Raw genomic sequence first — 17,981 nt, 5'->3', positions numbered from 1 at the left:
CTTTTCCTAACAGTGCATGGCACGTGTGCCTTGTTCTCCCTGTGATGCTATAAGGTGTTAAACTCAAGAACCAAGTCACATTGTTCCCGGCACATTGATAGTCACATAAGACATATTCAGAGTCCATTCCATTTATTCTTTTCTTCTTAATGTGGGAAGTCTTGAAAATCAGGATACTGTTATCTATCAGAAAACTTTTTTTTTTTAATTAAAATACCTTAGTGTAATCACTCACTCTCCCCTCATGGCTTTTCCCAGGCCCTCATCTTGCTCTCCTGATTCATGATGACAAGCTCCAAACAAGTCCTCTGACTCCAAGTTCTTCTTTATTTCCATACGTTCTCCTCCCTTTAGCTTCTATAGGGTTTTGAAAGCAGATCTCTTTTTCCTGCTAAAAACTCACCAGTCCTCACATTTTCTTCAAATATATATCCAATTCCTCAGGTAGACCAAGTAGGGTCTTCATGTCAGGACCCTGGCTTAGCCTACAATTTCATCTCATCCCTCTCTTTGTCATCGGTCCTACTCTTCATCCAAACAATACTCCTTAGATATTCCCTAAAAGGCAGAGTTGTTTGTGCCTCCATGCCAATATCCACGTTGTGTCCTCAGCTTTGAATCACCTTTCCTCAAGCCTCTTCTCTCTCTTACTCATTCTTCAAGATTTATTTTAAGCATCTCCAGCATTGGAAGCTTTTTATGTGTCTTCCTCTCCCAGTCTGTACTTCCTACGAAAGCTCTAAGACATTCACTTCAGCTATTATCATTCCTCCTCTTTACATTTTCAATATCACACCCAGACACCAATAGCTACAAGATTCACAACAAAAACCACACAGCAATGAGCTTTTTTCACATCATTTACTAAGCTCTTCTGACACATCAAACACTGTACTATGTATAGTGTACGTTATCCTCTTTCTCTTACAGTAACTTTAAGAGATCAGTGTATATGAGCTTTATGAGTAAAGTTATCTCAGAGAAGTTAAGATACACATGGTCAAAAATAGATCTCGGATGCCAGTCTAGGTCTGTCTCGTCTTCTCTTACTATACTTCTCAGATTTATATTATTGAGGCAAATTATCAGGTAAAACTGAATCAGCATGACCTTTAGGACATTGTCTCTGCAATACTCTTGTGAATACCCTTGTGATTGATCAAATTTGTGCAACATTTGCTAAAAATCAGCAACCTTTGCTTTTCCTAATTGAATTTGAGAATTAACTTGAAATGGGTCCAGGGGCGTGGCTACTGGCAGCATGGTATTGGTGTCACACAGAACTGTTCTCCTGCTTGACTCCGTAAAGTGCTTTTCATTGCTTTTGAAGCCCTCAATGATCTAGTCCCTGCGTCTGGATTTTGGGTATCAGATGTTCACAGCAGTGGTTTTTAACCATTAGCATGAACTTGTAGTGCTTGATAAAATACAGATTACTGAACCCCACCCCCAGGGCTTCTAATTCAGCGTTCCAAGGTGGCCCTGAGAATTTGCATGTCTAACATGTTCCCAGGTGATGTGGGTGCTGCTGGTTTAGGGACCATGGATCATCTATTGAAAATGATGAGTTTACAAAAATTGTCTGGGAATGCTAGGGGAAGGGAGGCTATGGTCACACTCCATAGAATGCTTAGGCTGGTTACTGTTCCACCCACTTAGAGAAGATAGCAATCACTCTGCATTCCCTCATGAATTTCCTAGCAACTGAGAGTGAGTTTTTATGGTCATTTTCAGATAATTCGATTCATTGTTTCACATTATTATTAAACAAATCTGGATACATTTCTTCTTAAATGAGATAATAATATCTTTATTGTTTAACCCAAGTTTACTTAGGACATCTGTTATTTGCAGTCTAATGCATCCCAAGTGACATGGCCCTTTTATATGAGCTTCTAAAAAGCACCATCTCACCCTCCAAGCCCCACTCCCTAGAGGTGTGATTATACCTTTCTTTTTTTCTTCTGTAAACTGAAAGAAGGTCTCCTTTTTTTTTTTTTTTTTTTTTTTTTTTTTTTTTTTTTGGTGTGTTTGTTTGTTTTGGTTTGGCTTTTTTGAGACGGAGTCTTGCTCTGTTGCCCAGGCTGGAGTGCAGTGGCGCCATCTCGCTCACTGCAACCTCCGCCTCCCGGATTCACGCCATTCTCCTGCCTCAGCCTCCTGAATAGCTGGGACTACAGGCGCCTGCCATCATGCCCGGCTAATTTTTTGTATTTTTAGTAGAGACGGGGTTTCACCATGTTAGCCAGGATGGTCTTGATCTCCTGACCTCGTGATCCACCCGCCTCGGTCTCCCAAAGTGCTGGGATTACCGGCGTGAGCCACCGTACCTGGTCAAGGTCTCCTTCTATCTAGGAGTTTTGGTTCAATTTCTTCCAGTCTTGATGTTCGTGTTTCATCATTGAATCATTTTAACACAAGTTCCATCAGCCTTCCCCTCTTTATCTTGCCCTCATTGGCATATAAACATGCTCAAGTTTTCTACTCTTAATGTAAAATGCTGAGGATGCTATTCTTTACCAATTCAACTTTAAGACTAAAGACACATTTTGGCAAAGAGATTCTTTACAGCCCAGGTATTGTTGATGTTTCTGAAAAGAGGTGTAATTATTGTGAAGAGCCCTAGTGAAGCCCTGCAATGAGATTTCAGACACAGCAATATTGACCTGTGTCTCCTGGAAAGAAAGAGAAGTGTCAGAGTCGCTAATGTTGGGGAAAGAGAAAGAAACATGCTACTGTTTACATGAGCTGTAGTTTGTAGCTGTACACAGACCACACTTAAAGATATTGCCAGGGACTTCAAGAAGAGGAAGAGAGAAGTCTATGCATGTCCACTTTCCCACTGTAGAATTTATTCAAGAAAGTCTCACTTGTTTAAATCAGAAAGGTTTTTTGCTTTCAAAGCAAATAAATGAATAAGTAAACACATTTCTTTAGAGTTTGATTGAAGCCAGGCATTGCTTATACATTTTACAAGCATGGAACGATAAGGTACTTCTTGAAGGAAATGCAATGGAATGTGAATTAAAATTCAGTTGCCTTGATCCACTGAGTTATGTCAATCGTTAATTCTCATCTATCTCCCCCTTTCAGAAAGATTTGACAATGCAGTGTCTCCAGTTTTGATGTCCAATTTCAAGTTTGCTGCAATACATTCTCAGTCCACAAAGGCAGCACTGACAGCCTTGGGACAATTCAGAAATTACTTCTGAACTGTCGAATTCAGTAGACTTACATCAGCTCCTCATTTCACCTAATTTATCTACTTCATTTGACACTGTTGATGTCTCTTCTAGAGAAAACGTTCTTTGCCCTTTTCTGTTCCTCTTCTCCTTTGGCCTTGAAACTTGTTCTCTTTCTGTTTCCAGTCTTTTCGGGCTGTTTCTTACCGTTTCCTGTTTATTAAATGTTTGTATTTTACTTGACCTGGTCCCTGGGCTTTTATTATTCTTTCTGAACTTCCTGGGCAATCTTGCCCACTGTGTGGCTTTCACTTCACCAATTAGCTGCCTCCCATTCCTGGATACTTTCGAGGGCAATAATTCACCCAATGGGGCATTTTTAAAATCTGGGGAGATGCTTTTTTATTATTATGATGAATGACAGAAGGGGCCTACTGGTGTTTAGAGGGCAGGGCTTCGGTAGGCTAGATGTCCTATAATACGTTACATAGTCCTTCCCACAAAATAGAGAATTATCCCATGCCCCACATGATTTTGAATGGCCAGCCTGACACTCACGTAAGCAAAAGATCTGATTATAATTACATGGGCCTAGAACATATGTCTAGTTTTTATAAAATGCCAAAGTATTTTTTTGCTTATTTTTATTATATGCTTGAATTCCAGAAATGCAATGAAGGTACAAATCAGTAAGCAATTGTTGTTTAAGTTTTTCAGAACTTTACTGAAGTAGTTGATCCATAAGGCAATATTAGATGTGGTGGTTTCCGGACACCCACCTGTGACACTGCGGTGACCGGTCTCCTGTCTGGCCTTCAAGTAGATCTGGACCCCACACAGTCCCCATGTACAGCTGATACCAGGCTGAAATGGATCAGGTGGCTGAGGAACTAAGCCAGTGTCAGGTGGCACACCAGACTGCCAAAGTAACAGGCTCTACACATACATGGCCTTTCCTCCCTTCTGATGTGCTTGGGCGAAATATGTGGATATACAACAGATACAGATCACAAAGATATGATCAGTGCAGCTGACAGTTTATGAGATCTGACCACCTCAGGCAACACCAAAGGATTCATTAGCAGATGCCAAGATCTTCAGATGCATAGGCTGATGATGAAGAGATGGATGGTCCTCCTTCTCCTCATCTTTAGGACAGTCTCTTCTCATTTTGGCTTTTCTACCCAGATCACATCTATCTCTGACCAGCTTGTCTCTTTGGTAGGTGGAGGCTTGGATGAACACAGGAAGATTATGGAGCAACACTTGAAGCCCAAATGAAGCTCAGGACCCAGAGACTTCTCAAAACTTGTCTTCAATGCTCGAACTCTTCTGCAGCCACCTGTTTCTACTGGAGTTTAGCCAGGTGGGAAGGTGGGGCACAGTAGAGATTGGGAGCTTCATTAAAAAGCTCTTTATCTTATGTCCCTCTCAAGCTTAAAACCCTTTAGTGACTCCTTTGCCTGCTACATAAAATTCAATTTCTTTATCTTGGCCTTCCACAGTTTCCAAAGCCAGGCAGCGCTCAAATCCTAAATTTACCACTTAATAACCATGTGACCTTGGGAAAGATCTTTGATCACTATGCCTTGTGTTCTCTTCCAGAAAATGAGAAAACCAATGTTGGACCGTATTGGACAGGATATATGTACTATATCAGGTTCACCCTCGCACTCACTGGCCATATGCATAGAGTCTGTGTCTCTTCCCACCACTTTAAAGACATGGATAAAATGCCCTACCACAGGGCATGAGATCTGACATCCCAATTTTCCACCAGCAAACTTAGAAGTGTGGGAGAGTTAATACTTATGGGGTAAAATTTGACTAATGGAAAATGGGAGACAGCTAACTCCCAGGCAGATAAATTCCCCCTTCTTTCCTTCCTTCCATGAATTGCTGCAAAGTTCCATTTCTCCAAAATAGCACAGTCTATGGGGAGACTTCCCAAGTAGCAGGTGGACACAACTGCTGTGCCTCCTCAAGGCTTGTCATGAAGCAGTGCCCAGCCTGGTAATAGATCATCTTGTATTACTTCCCATTAGTTCTTCTCTTGCTTCCTCCCTTGCTTCTCACTCCTAATGTCTTGAGTTTTTACCTCCCCAAAGAAAACATCAGTATTTAGTTTTTTGGCTCTGTTTTCTAGGTGACTTTGATGGTGGAGGGAAAGGAGAACCGTAGACTAGGGCAGAAAAGAATGAATTCCACTCTAACTTCTCCTCCTCCTCCCACATTTCTCAGCTATCTGGAGTACCAAGTACCAGATATTAAGGGAGTCTATCCTGCCCTGCTGTCTCCTGAGGTTGAGGGGATAATGACTATCCTGGCAACTCTGTCAGATAGTTTAGACCTCGTTTCCAGGCTGAGTAGGCTGTTTTAACCCAGAAAGCTAATAGAGAGAAAGGAACTTGGCTATGCTATCAAGTGCAGGGCTGGAATCCCAATCAGGATCAGTCTGCTTCAGTGGTTGTCGCTCTCCTTAGAGATAATGTCTTCTGTAGGTGTTTCCTGAACCCACCCTGGTGCCACGCATGGCCGCATGATGGCTACAGAGAGATGAATCAAATCTGGTTTCTGTGCTCAAGGTACCATCGTGATCTTGGGGCAGAGAGGTCCTCCTAGGTACAATGGCCATGGAGAAGACGAGCCCTAAAGGAAAGATTAAGAGAGGCCTTCTGAAGGAAATGACCCTTGAGTCCAGTAAGAGAGTGTAGCATCTAGTAATCCCTCAAATGTTGAAATAAACTGAGCAGGTAAATGAAGAGGAAAGAGGATTCCAGGCAGAGAGCACTGGACCTAGCAACTGTTCAGGAGAGAGTCAGCCTGCAAGTGTCCATTCATTCATTCGGCAGATGTCTTTTGAGCCCACAATACAAGAGCACCAAGGCTATGCAGTCCCATGGAGAAGAGCACCAAAACAACTAAGAAATGTGTCAAGGAATAAAGGCTTCTCAACGAAGTACCTGAGTAAGACCTGAAGGACTCACGGGGGCTGGCCGCATCACCCATTTCTTGGACATACGCCCTTGGTCATGCTCTGTGCTGGACACAAGAATTCAGAGGAGCATGAAGGTACCCTTCCTCTATGGTGGAGCAGAAAGATCATGGACAATAATTGTAAATATATTCAGTGCTGCCAAGGAAAAGAGCAGGATCAAACGTATTCGGCTCTCTGGAGAAGCTCCACAGCCTTGGCCATGCCTGCTCCTGCCCTCCCACCCCTACCCTGACTTTATCTTGCTTGGCCATCTTTGTCTGTGTCACTAGTAGCCCCAGCATACTTGAGGTGGACGTCAGATGCCTTCCACCTCTCCAAGTGAGAGGAGTGGATATGATTGAAAGAACAGGGGCAGAAGGGACTAATTTGGGACCTGTTCACTGGCTCCAGAGATTGAGGTCGTGGGTGTCCAAAGTCACTTTCATTTCCACCTGGGCACCACGTCCCTTCCATGAAGCAGGCTATCATGAGTTCCATGGGCCAGGGCTGATCTCTGTTCCCCAGCCCACCTGTCTCACACACAGCCCTGTGGGTAGGGTCGGCAGACCAGATTGTTTCTTGTTGGAATGTAAGATGAGAGATCTGGTTGGTGACCTATCATTTTCGCTGAGAGATAGACATGGAGAGTACCAGAGTGAGCAAGGGTATATGATGTGCACTGTTATGGTGGGCAAAAGAGGCTCCTACCCTTGTGGAGGTCACAATCCAGTGGAGGAGGGATGTTACTAAAAATGTACAAAGTGCTGGGAGGACAAACAGTGGAGACTTGCTGCAATGGGGCCAGGGGCTTAGGAAGGCATTTCTTGGAAATTGTGGTTTGAGGTCAGAGTTAAGGAAAACTAAGCAGACAAAGAAGGTGAGATAGTGATTCAAGGAGAAATAAATCTGTCCTTTATCCAGAGATTACCCTGTGTGAGGCAGTGACTAAGCCTTTCCCAGTATCACCCAAAGTCCTGCCTCTGCTGTTTCCTGGCTGTGCGGCTTTGGGCAATTTACTTGTCACTCTGTTGCTTCTGATAGCAAAGAGGATGGAGAGATAGACAAGTTGAAGAGAGATAAGGTTTAAAGCATTTCCTTTGGCTGCTATCCGGAGATTGGATTAGAGCAGGGGTTTAAGAGACAGGAGGGACTTCAGTGTTTTTGGTGAGAGTCAAGGTGGCTTGGGTCTATTGTGGTAGTGAAGGTAAGGAGAAGTAGATGCAATAATTAATTAGATTTGCTTGGTGAGGGAGTGGTCAAGAATGACTCCCAGCTTTCTGGCTTGTGTTATTATAAGTAGCACATAAAAAGAATGGATGAACTTTGTTAATTTATTTTCTATTTATTGTGATATCTAGCATACTTGAAAAACATATCTTCTGCATATTCAATTTAAAGAATAATAATATTACTAATATACTCTTTAGGTCACTTGAGGGAAAAAATTTGCCAATACACTTAAAGCCTTTGAGTCCCCCATTCTTCTCCCCAGGGGTAACTGCAATCCTGAATTTTTGTTAATCTTGTCTTTCCTACTTATTGTTTTTATTCATATATATACATATATTTCTAAATGATATAGTGATTGGTTTTGTATGATTTTGAATTTTACATTTACTCAATTTGGGGTTCATTGAACTTTTTCCAATCCAAAGGTTTATAGTCTTGATAAAATGTGGAAAAAAGTAATAACAATGTTATGTAATTTGAGTCACCAATTTAACATAACTGCATCAGTTTGCATTCAAAGGGATTCTGCTTATTTACACCAATGTGTCGCGTTCTCTTATTTCGAAATGAAAAACAATTTTTAAAAAACCCATTAAGCTGAAAATCAAATGGTGTTAAGTTTTTTTTACTCCAAACTGTTACATGCTTGCTTCTCTGCACATTGCTAGCCTTAGACAACAGGGGACGGATGATACATAATTAAAATTAATAAATATTAGAAACCCCTAAATAGCATTCATTAATTGCCAGGCACTATTTTAAGGATCCAGCATATTTTTTTTTTCATTTTTTTTATTATACTTTAAGTTCTAGGGTACATGTGCATAACGTGCAGGTTTGTTACATATGTATATTTGTGCCATGTTGGTGTGCTGCACCCATCAACTCGTCAGCACCCATCAATTCATCATTTATATCATGTATAACTCCCAATGCAATCCCTCCCCCCTCCACCCTCCCCATGATAGGCCCCAGTGTGTGATGTTCCCCTTCCCGAGTCCAAGTGATCTCATTGTTCAGTTCCCACCTATGAGTGAGAACATGCGGTGTTTGGTTTTCTCTTCTTGTGATAGTTTGCTAAGAATGATGGTTTCCAGCTGCATCCATGTCCCTACAAAGGACGCAAACTCATCCTTTTTTATGGCTGCATAGTATTCCATGGTGTATATGTGCCACATTTTCTTAATCCAGTCTGTCACAGATGGACATTTGGGTTGATTCCAAGTCTTTGCTATTGTGAATAGTGCTGTAATAAACATACGTGTGCATGTGTCTTTGTAGTAGAATAATTTATAATCCTTTGGGTATATACCCAGTAGTGGGATGGCTGGGTCATATGGCACATCTAGTTCTAGATCCTTGAGGAATTGCCGTACTGTTTTCCATCATGGTTGAACTAGTTTACAATCCCCCCAACAGTGTAAAAGTGTTCCTATTTCTCCACATCCTCTCCAACAACTGTTGTTTCCTGATTTTTTAATGATTGCCATTCTAACTGGTGTGAGATGGTATCTCATTGTGGTTTTGATTTGCATTTCTCTGATGGCGAGTGATGATGAGCATTTTTTCATGTGTCTGTTGGCTGTATGAATGTCTTCTTTTGAGAAATGTCTGTTCATATCCTTTGCCCACTTTTTGATGGGGTTGTTTGTTTTTTTCTTGTATATTTGTTTGAGTTCTTTGTAGATTCTGGATATTAGCCCTTTGTCAGATGAGTAGATTGCAAAAATTTTCTCCCATTCTGTAGGTTGCCTGTTCACTCTGATGGTAGTTTCTTTTGCTGTGCAGAAACTCTTTAGTTTAATTAGATCCCATTTGTCAATTTTGGCTTTTGCTGCCATTGCTTTTGGTGTTTTAGACATGAAGTCCTTGCCCATGCCTATGTCCTGAATGGTACTACCTAGATTTTCTTCTAGGGTTTTTATGGTTTTAGGTCTAACATTTAAGTCTCTAATCCATCTTGAATTAATCTTCGTATAAGGAGTAAGGAAAGGATCCAGTTTCAGCTTTCTACTTATGGCTAGCCAATTTTCCCAGCACCATTTATCAAATAGGGAATCCTTTCCCCATTTCTTGTTTCTCTCAGGTTTGTCAAAGATCAGATGGCTGTAGATGTGTGGTATTATTTCTGAGGACTCTGTTCCGTTCCATTGGTCTATATCTCTGTTTTGGTACCAGTACCATGCTGTTTTGGTTACTGTAGCCTTGTAGTATAGTTTGAAGTTAGGTAGCGTGACGCCTCCAGCTTTGTCCTTTTGACTTAGGATTGTCTTGGCAATGCAGGCTCTTTTTTGGCTCCATATGAACTTTAAAGCAGTTTTTTCCAATTCTGTGAAGAAACTCATTGGTAGCATGATGGGGATGGCATTGAATCTATAAATAACCTTGGGCAGTATGGCCATTTTCACGATATTGATTCTTCCTATCCATGAGCATGGTGTGTTCTTCCATTTGTTTGTGTCCTCTTTGATTTCACTGAGCAGTGGTTTGTAGTTCTCCTTGAAGAGGTCCTTTACATCCCTTGTAAGTTGGATTCCTAGGTATTTTATTCTCTTTGAAGCAATTGTGAATGCAAGTTCATTCCTGATTTGGCTCTCTGCTTGTCTGTTACTGGTGTATAAGAATGCTTGTGATTTTTGCACATTAATTTTGTATCCTGAGACTTTGCTGAAGTTGCTTATCAGCTTAAGGAGATTTTGGGCTGAGACAATGGGGTTTTCTAAATATACAATCATGTCATCTGCAAACAGGGACAATTTGACTTCTTCTTTTCCTAAGTGAATACCCTTGATTTCTTTCTCTTGTCTGATTGCCCTAGCCAGAACTTCCAACACTATGTTGAATAGGAGTGGTGAGAGAGGGCATCCCTGTCTTGTACCAGTTTTCAAAGGGAATTTTTCCAGTTTTTTCCCATTCAGTATGATATTAGCTGTGGGTTTGTCATAAATAGCTCTTATTATTTTGAGGTACGTTCCATCAATACCGAATTTATTGAGCGTTTTTAGCATGAAGGCCTGTTGAATTTTGTCAAAAGTCTTTTCTGCATCTATTGAGATAATCATGTGGTTCTTGACTTTGGTTCTGTTTATATGCTGGATTATGTTTATTGATTTGCGAATGTTGAACCAGCCTTGCATCCCAGGGATGAAGCCCACTTGATCATGGTGGATAAGCTTTTTGATGTGCTGCTGAATCTGGTTTGCCAGTATTTTATTGAAGATTTTTGCATCGATGTTCATCAGGGATATTGGTCTAAAATTCTCTTTTTTTGTTGTGTCTCTGCCAGGCTTTGGTATCAGGATGATGTTGGCCTCATAAAATGAGTTAGGGAGGATTCCCTCTTTTTCTATTGATTGGAATGGTTTCAGAAGGAATGGTACCAGCTCCTCCTTGTACCTCTGGTAGAATTCAGCTGTGAATCCATCTGGTCCTGGACTTTTTTTGGTGGGTAGGCTATTAATTGTTGCCTCAATTTCAGAGCCTGCTATTGGTCTATTCAGGGATTCAACTTCTTCCTGGTTTAGTTTTGGGAGAGTGTAAGTGTCCAGGAAATTATCCATTTCTTCTAGATTTTCTAGTTGATTTGCGTAGAGGTGTTTATAGTATTCTCTGATGGTAGTTTGTATTTCTGTGGGGTCGGTGGTGATATCCCCTTTATCATTTTTTATTGTATCTATTTGATTCCTCTCTCTTTTCTTCTTTATTAGTCTTGCTAGCGGTCTGTCAATTTTGTTGATCTTTTCAAAAAACCAACTCCTGGATTCATTGATTTTTTGGAGGGATTTTTGTGTCTCTATCTCCTTCAGTTCTGCTCTGATCTTAGTTATTTCTTGCCTTCTGCTAGCTTTTGAATGTGTTTGCTCTTGCCTGTCTAGTTCTTTTAATTGTGATGTTAGAGTGTCAATTTTAGATCTTTCCTGCTTTCTCTTGTGGGCATTTAGTGCTATAAATTTCCCTCTACACACTGCTTTAAATGTGTCCCAGAGATTCTGGTATGTTGTATCTTTGTTCTCATTGGTTTCAAAGAACATCTTTATTTCTGCCTTCATTTCATTATGTACCCAATAGTCATTCAGGAGCAGGTTGTTCAGTTTCCATGTAGTTGAGCGGTTTTGATTGAGTTTCTTAGTCCTGAGTTCTAGTTTGATTGCACTGTGGTCTGAGAGACAGTTTGTTATAATTTCTGTTCTTTTACATTTGCTGAGGAGTGCTTTACTTCCAATTATGTGGTCAATTTTGGAATAAGTGCGATGTGGTGCTGAGGAGAATGTATATTCTGTTGATTTGGGGTGGAGAGTTCTATAGATGTCTATTAGGTCCGCTTGGTGCAGAGATGAGTTCAATTCCTGGATATCCTTGTTAACTTTCTGTCTCGTTGATCTGTCTAATGTTGACAGTGGAGTGTTGAAGTCTCCCATTATTATTGTATGGGAGTCGAAGTCTCTTTGTAAATCTCTAAGGACTTGCTTTATGAATCTGGGTGCTCCTGTATTGGGTGCATATATATTTAGGATAGTTAGCTCTTCCTGTTGAATTGATCCCTTTACCATTATGTAATGGCCTTCTTTGTCTCTTTTGATCTTTGATGGTTTAAAGTCTGTTTTATCAGAGACAAGGATTGCAACCCCTGCTTTTTTTTGTTCTCCATTTGCTTGGTAGATCTTCCTCCATCCTTTTATTTTGAGCCTATGTATGTCTCTGCATGTGAGATGGGTCTCCTGAATACAGCAGACTCATGGGTCTTGACTCTTTATCCAGTTTGCCAGTCTGTGTCTTTTAATTGGAGCATTTAGTCCATTACATTTAAGGTTAATATTGTTATGTGTGAACTTGATCCTGCCATTATGATATTAACTGGTTATTTTGCTCGTTAGTTGATGCAGTTTCTTCCTAGCCTCGATGGTCTTTACATTTTGGCATGTTTTTGCAATGGCTGGTACTGTTTGTTCCTTTCCATGTTTAGGGCTTCCTTCAGGGTCTCTTGTAAGGCAGGCCTGGTGGTGACAAAATCTCTAAGCATTTGCTTATCTGTAAAGGATTTTATTTCTCCCTCACTTATGAAACTTAGTTTGGCTGGATATGAAATTCTGGGTTGAAAATTCTTTTCTTTAAGAACATTGAATATTGGCCCCCACTCTCTTCTGGCTTGTAGAGTTTCTACCAAGAGATCTGCTGTTAGTCTGATGGGCTTCCCTTTGTGGGTAACCCGACCTTTCTCTCTGGCTGCCCTTAAGATTTTTTCCTTCATTTCAACTTTGGTGAATCTGGCAATTATGTGTCTTGGAGTTGCTCTTCTGGAGGAGTATCTTTGTGGTGTTCTCTGTATTTCCTGAATTTGAATGTTGGCCTGCCCTACTAGGTTGGGGAAGTTCTCCTGGATGATATCCTGAAGAGTGTTTTCCAACTTGGTTCCATTTTCCCCCTCACTTTCAGGCACACCAATCAGACGTAGATTTGGTCTTTTTACATAATCCCATACTTCTTGCAGGCTTTGTTCATTTCTTTTTCTTCTTTTTTCTTTTGGTTTCTCTTCTCGCTTCATTTCATTCATTTGATCCTCAATCGCTGATACTCTTTCTTCCAGTTGATCGAGTCGGTTACTGAAGCTTGTGCATTTGTCAAGTATTTCTCGTGTCATGGTTTTCATCTCTGTCATTTCGTTTATGACCTTCTCTGCATTAATTAGTCTAGCTGTCAATTCTTCCACTCTTTTTTCAAGATTTTTAGTTTCTTTGCGCTGGGTACATAATTCCTCCTTTTTCTCTGAGAAGTTTGATGGACTGAAGCCTTCTTCTCTCATCTCATCAAAGTCATTCTCTGACCAGCTTCGATCTGTTGCTGGTGATGGGCTGCACTCCTTTGCAGGGGGAGATGCGCTCTTATTTTTTGAATTTCCAGCTTTTCTGCCCCACTTTTTCCCCATCTTTGTGGTTTTATCTGTCTCTGGTCTTTGATGATGGTGACGTACCGATGGGGATTTGGTATAGGTGTCCTTCCTGTTTGATAGTTTTCCTTCTGACAGTCAGGAACCTCAGCTATAGGTCTGTTGGAGATTGCTTGAGGTCCACTCCAGACCCTGTTTGCCTGGGTATCAGCAGCAGAGGTTGCAGAAGATAGAATATTGCTGAACAGCGAGTGTACCTGTCTGATTCTTACTTTGGAAGCTTCCTCTCAGGGGTGTACTCCACCCTGTGAGGTGTGGGGTGTCAGACTGCCCCTAGTGGGGGATATCTCCCAGTTAGGCTACTCAGTGGTCAGTGACCCACTTGTGCAGGCAGTCTGTCCGTTCTCAGATCTCAAACTCCGTGTTGGGAGATCCACTGCTCTCTTCAAAGCTGTCAGACAGAGTCGTTTGCGTCTGCTCAGGCCTCTGCTGTTTCCCCTGTTGTTTTTTAGCTGAGCCCTGCCCCCAGAGGTGGAGACTATAGAGACAGGCAGGTTTCCTTGAGCTGCTGTGAGCTCCACCCAGTTCAAGCTTCCCAGCGGCTTTGTTTACCTACTTAAGCCTCAGCAATGGCGGGCGCCCCTCCCCCAGCCTTGCTGCTGCCTTGCGGTTAGATCGCCGCAGACTGCTGTGTTAACAATGAGGGAGGCTCCGTGGGCGTGGGACCCTCCCTGCCAGGTGAGGGATATATTCTTCTGGTGTGCCCGTTGCTTAAAGCGCGGTATTGGGGTGGGAGTTACCCGATTTTCCAGGTGTTGTGTGTCTCAGTTCCCCTGGCTAGGAAAAGGGATTCCCTTCCCCCTTGCACTTCCCAGGTGAGGCGATGCCTCTCCCTGCTTCAGCTCTCGCTGGTCAGGCTGCAGCAGCTGACCAGCACCGATTGTCCGGCACTCCCTAGTGAGATGTCCCCAGTACCTCAGTTGAAAATGCAGAAATCACCGGTCTTCTGTGTCGCTCGCACTGGAAGTTGGAGACTGGAGCTGTTCCTATTCGGCCATCTTCCAGAAGGGATCCAGCATATTATAACTCAATCCTCACACTAACCCTAAAGAGATTACTATTGTGCCTGTTTACATACAGCACAGAGGTTGAGTTATTTGCCTACAACACAGAGGTTAAGAAGTGTCCCAAGGACAGATAGCTTGTTGGTGAACCAGAGTCTACACTCTTAAATCACCATTTCACATTAACTCTCGGGAAGGCAGCATCATCAGGAAAGAGCTTTGGGTGTGAGAGATTAATGAAATGTGGGAGACGATGAATATTCACATTCCAGAAAATCCTAGAGAGACACATCACATTAAAGTATGTCCTTTAAAACCAGTTTATGCCAGTTACAAGTGGACATGTATACTAAGAGCCAGGAAATTAGTAACTATTATGAAAAGCTTAAGTCCAAGTTGACAGAGCTTCTTGCCACACAGCCAAGAGCACAGTCTAACATGAAATGTGCCTGGTGCTATGTTTTACCTACTCCAGGAGTCTCTCCAGGTTCTGTTAATCTGTATGTTATCCTTAAATTTTCCCATGACTTGGACTATCCTTCCTAGTTATTAAGGATTGATAACTTGGCTCCCTGTTTATCTAAAGATGGGCTCGGTTTTTCTCATGGGTTCTACCCAATGGAAGGTCCCTATATTTAACCCACTGTAGTCCATGGTCCTTCCCTCTCCATCCCAGACTTCCAGGACCCCAGCCAAGTTGCCGATCTTCAGATTTCCTTTTAGCTAAGATGAGACAAAGAATGCCACCAGATTTTCTTCTATATACATCAGAATACAAAGTGCTGGAGTGGGTGTCTCCAAAGATTCTTTCTTGCTCTAATGATGAACACTTTGTTTTCTCTTTTAGTGTGCAAATGGTTCCATAATTTAAGTTAATAGTGTTTATGACAATATGTAATAAATACCATAAAAAGTATAAGTCATTCTGGGTGTGTTAGCTCATTAAAACAAATGCTTGCTAGATTCCGTAGTAAGCTTTAGAAACATGGTGCTAACTCATGTAAATTGCCATGACAAATGTGCTTTAGGACCAATAAAGTGTGCACTGACTCATTAATAGTCAAACTCAACATCTCCCTGTTGGTTCCCAAGAAAAGTCAAGTGGAGATCGGTGGAAGAGAAATTGCTGCCTGAATTCTGCCAACCTTCAGGCATTCTGATTAGCATGTGTGATTTGGCGCCTGTCTCTTGTGACACTGTGCACTTGCTATATCACCCTTGTGTTTTTGATCCTGCAAGGTCTGGAAAAGCCTCATAGCTCAACACATTCTTTCTGCCAGTGCCTGATGTGGAGTCTTTGGATTTATGTAGACTCCCCAGGCTCCTTTTGCATCAAAAAAAAAAAAAAAAAAAAAAAAAAAAAAAAAAAAAAAAAGCTTTAAGGGGCTCAGAAGGGGGTTCTCAGATTAAACTCCACACAGGTGAGTGGAAATGGAACCAGTCCAAGTGGTAAACAAGCATTTCTCCTGCCTCAGAAGCACCCAGGAACTACAAGCATAAATATGCAATAAAGCTGCACTGAGGGGAGGTAAGCTCATGTTTTATAATGCATTTCTGTCTTACACAACATCTGAGATTCCAGGAACAGTCCAGATTGTGGCTGTTTGGGTTTTGCTAGGAAGAAAGCATCGTTTTTGTTACTTAGTAAAAGTATGATTGGGAGTTACAGGAATGACTGTGGAAGAGGTTGAGTATGTTGAAAAATACCTTTGTTGTTCCTTTTGCTGTCAAGCTTTGCTATTTAATTTCACATTATACAAACTGCTTAAAAACGAAGGATTAAAAGGTTCATTCAACAGAGTCCTATGATCATGAAGTTCGCAGGTCTCTAAACCTCAGTTGTCTGTGGATGGTCTCTAACCTTTTATGCTTTTACAGTTTACAGAGTTGACCTTCTCTATTGCATCTGATGTGGATGATGTGGTTATTGTCTCATATCTGCAAAGCACATTAAAGTTTAATGCACACGTTCATGAGATTTCTTTGATTGAATCCTCACCACTGGGAAAACACTGAGAAAGCATATTTCCCCTTTTACAAGTGAGAAAATATGAGACTCGGCGTAGCTAAGAAAATTGTCCAGTATCTTATAGCAAGTAAGTGACAGACATGGACACTAAATTCATTCCTTCTAATTTTAAAGTCTTATGCTTGACTCACTCCATTAAAGTAAGTGGTGGGAAGAGGGAAGTTTCCTCTTTCCTTTAGTACTTCCACCTCCTGTGTCCTCACCTTTTCTTGGGAGTAGATCTTGATGATCAGAATCTGCTCACGTTGCCTCTGGCTCATGTAAATTTGTCTTTACATCAGACAGATACATGCCAAATGACAGTACACAAACAACCAACTTTGATGCCTATTGGATGCAGAATTTGCCAGGTATCCGGGATAATAAAGGATCTATAAAATTGAATTAGTCCGTCAAAATAGTTTATCAAGTGCCTATTACATGCTAGACATATGGTATCTGTCTTTTAGAATGTTTGGAGAAAACAGACTTTTATAAATGTATTGATCCACTCATCTTTCCATTCAATCATTAATTAGCTTAAATCGTTTAATTGCTAAATCATATAATATAGTAGCCCCCTCCAAAAACAGATAAATAAAAGAAGAAAATTAAAAAAAAACTCATCAAAGGAAACAAAAAAAACCCTCTGGGCCAAATTTATTCAAATTAAGACTTAAGATTGTCTATTTGAAAGCATATCAGCTCCCTTTACATTTTCTCCATCCCAGTAGGAATCAACTACTCACTCAAGACATTTATATCCACAATGTAATGTTAAATTTATATAATGACCAGAGCTAGAATTGCCTTGGTTTATTGGACTGCTTTCCTTGCATGCTTTTCTCCTATAATTCATGCCAATGAGTATAACTTCCCTCCACTATAATTCAATTTTTCTTTTCATTCCTAAAGTGCACAATCTAGACAAACAGGAAAAGCTTTGACAGTAACAATGAAAGGTTTTTTTTTTTTTTTAAAAAAAAAGCTTTTTAAAATTTACTGTTATTTCCAGGTATAGCTATCAGCCTGTACTAGTATACCTATTTGATGTAATTGAATACTTAGAAAAAATAAAATATACTTCATAAAATGCTGGTGTAAAATCAACTGCAGCAAACAGTTAAAAAAAAATCCACCAAGATTTACTAGCATGGAATTTTTAAAAATTTATTCCGTTTTTTATTAGATTTATATTTCAATTTTATGCTTTAATTTCTTATTAAGAGACTGCATAAAAATAAGTATGCAAAGGTCTTTATTAAACAAATAGTGAACACAACTGTGTGAATGCATTATTGTAAAAATGAAATATTTGCCGAAAATCTAGGAGACAAATAGGAAGAGCTAACATTTACTGAGACCTTACTAATAACCAGGCATAAAATACACATGCATTATTAATCCTCTTACCTTCCCAACATTTTTGTTGTTTTGTTTTGAGACGGAGTTTTGCTCTTGTCGCCCAGGCTGGAGTGCAATGGCATGATCTCAGTTCACTGCAACCTCTGCCTCCCGGCAGTTCTCCTGCCTCAGCCTCCCGAGTAGCTGGGATAACAGGCCTCTGCCCCTACACCCAGCTAATTTTTGTATTTTTAGTAGAGATGGGGTTTCATCATGTTGGCCAGGCTGGTTT

At 40.9% G+C, this 17,981-nt stretch overlaps 1 long non-coding RNA gene across 3 annotated transcripts in view; it reads left to right on the top strand.

The window, feature by feature from the left end:
- The window catches only part of LOC104656321, a 41,356-nt gene that overhangs the window by 12,086 nt on the left and 11,289 nt on the right, over positions 1–17,981 (top strand). For 2 of the 3 annotated variants that reach the window (XR_004055335.1, XR_004055334.1), the window contains exons 2-3: positions 4,408–4,548; positions 16,216–16,433. This is a non-coding gene — a long non-coding RNA (uncharacterized LOC104656321). Of the gene's footprint in view, positions 1–4,407; positions 4,549–15,758; positions 15,866–16,215; positions 16,434–17,981 lie in introns of all 3 variants that reach the window. The other variant, XR_004055336.1, reaches the window with a different exon arrangement.

Source organism: Rhinopithecus roxellana, chromosome 2, assembly GCF_007565055.1.
Source record: "Rhinopithecus roxellana isolate Shanxi Qingling chromosome 2, ASM756505v1, whole genome shotgun sequence".
Classification (NCBI taxonomy): domain Eukaryota; kingdom Metazoa; phylum Chordata; class Mammalia; order Primates; family Cercopithecidae; genus Rhinopithecus; species Rhinopithecus roxellana.
The sequence above is the reverse complement of the archived record's forward strand: the minus strand, read 5'-3'. Positions and strand labels throughout refer to the sequence as shown.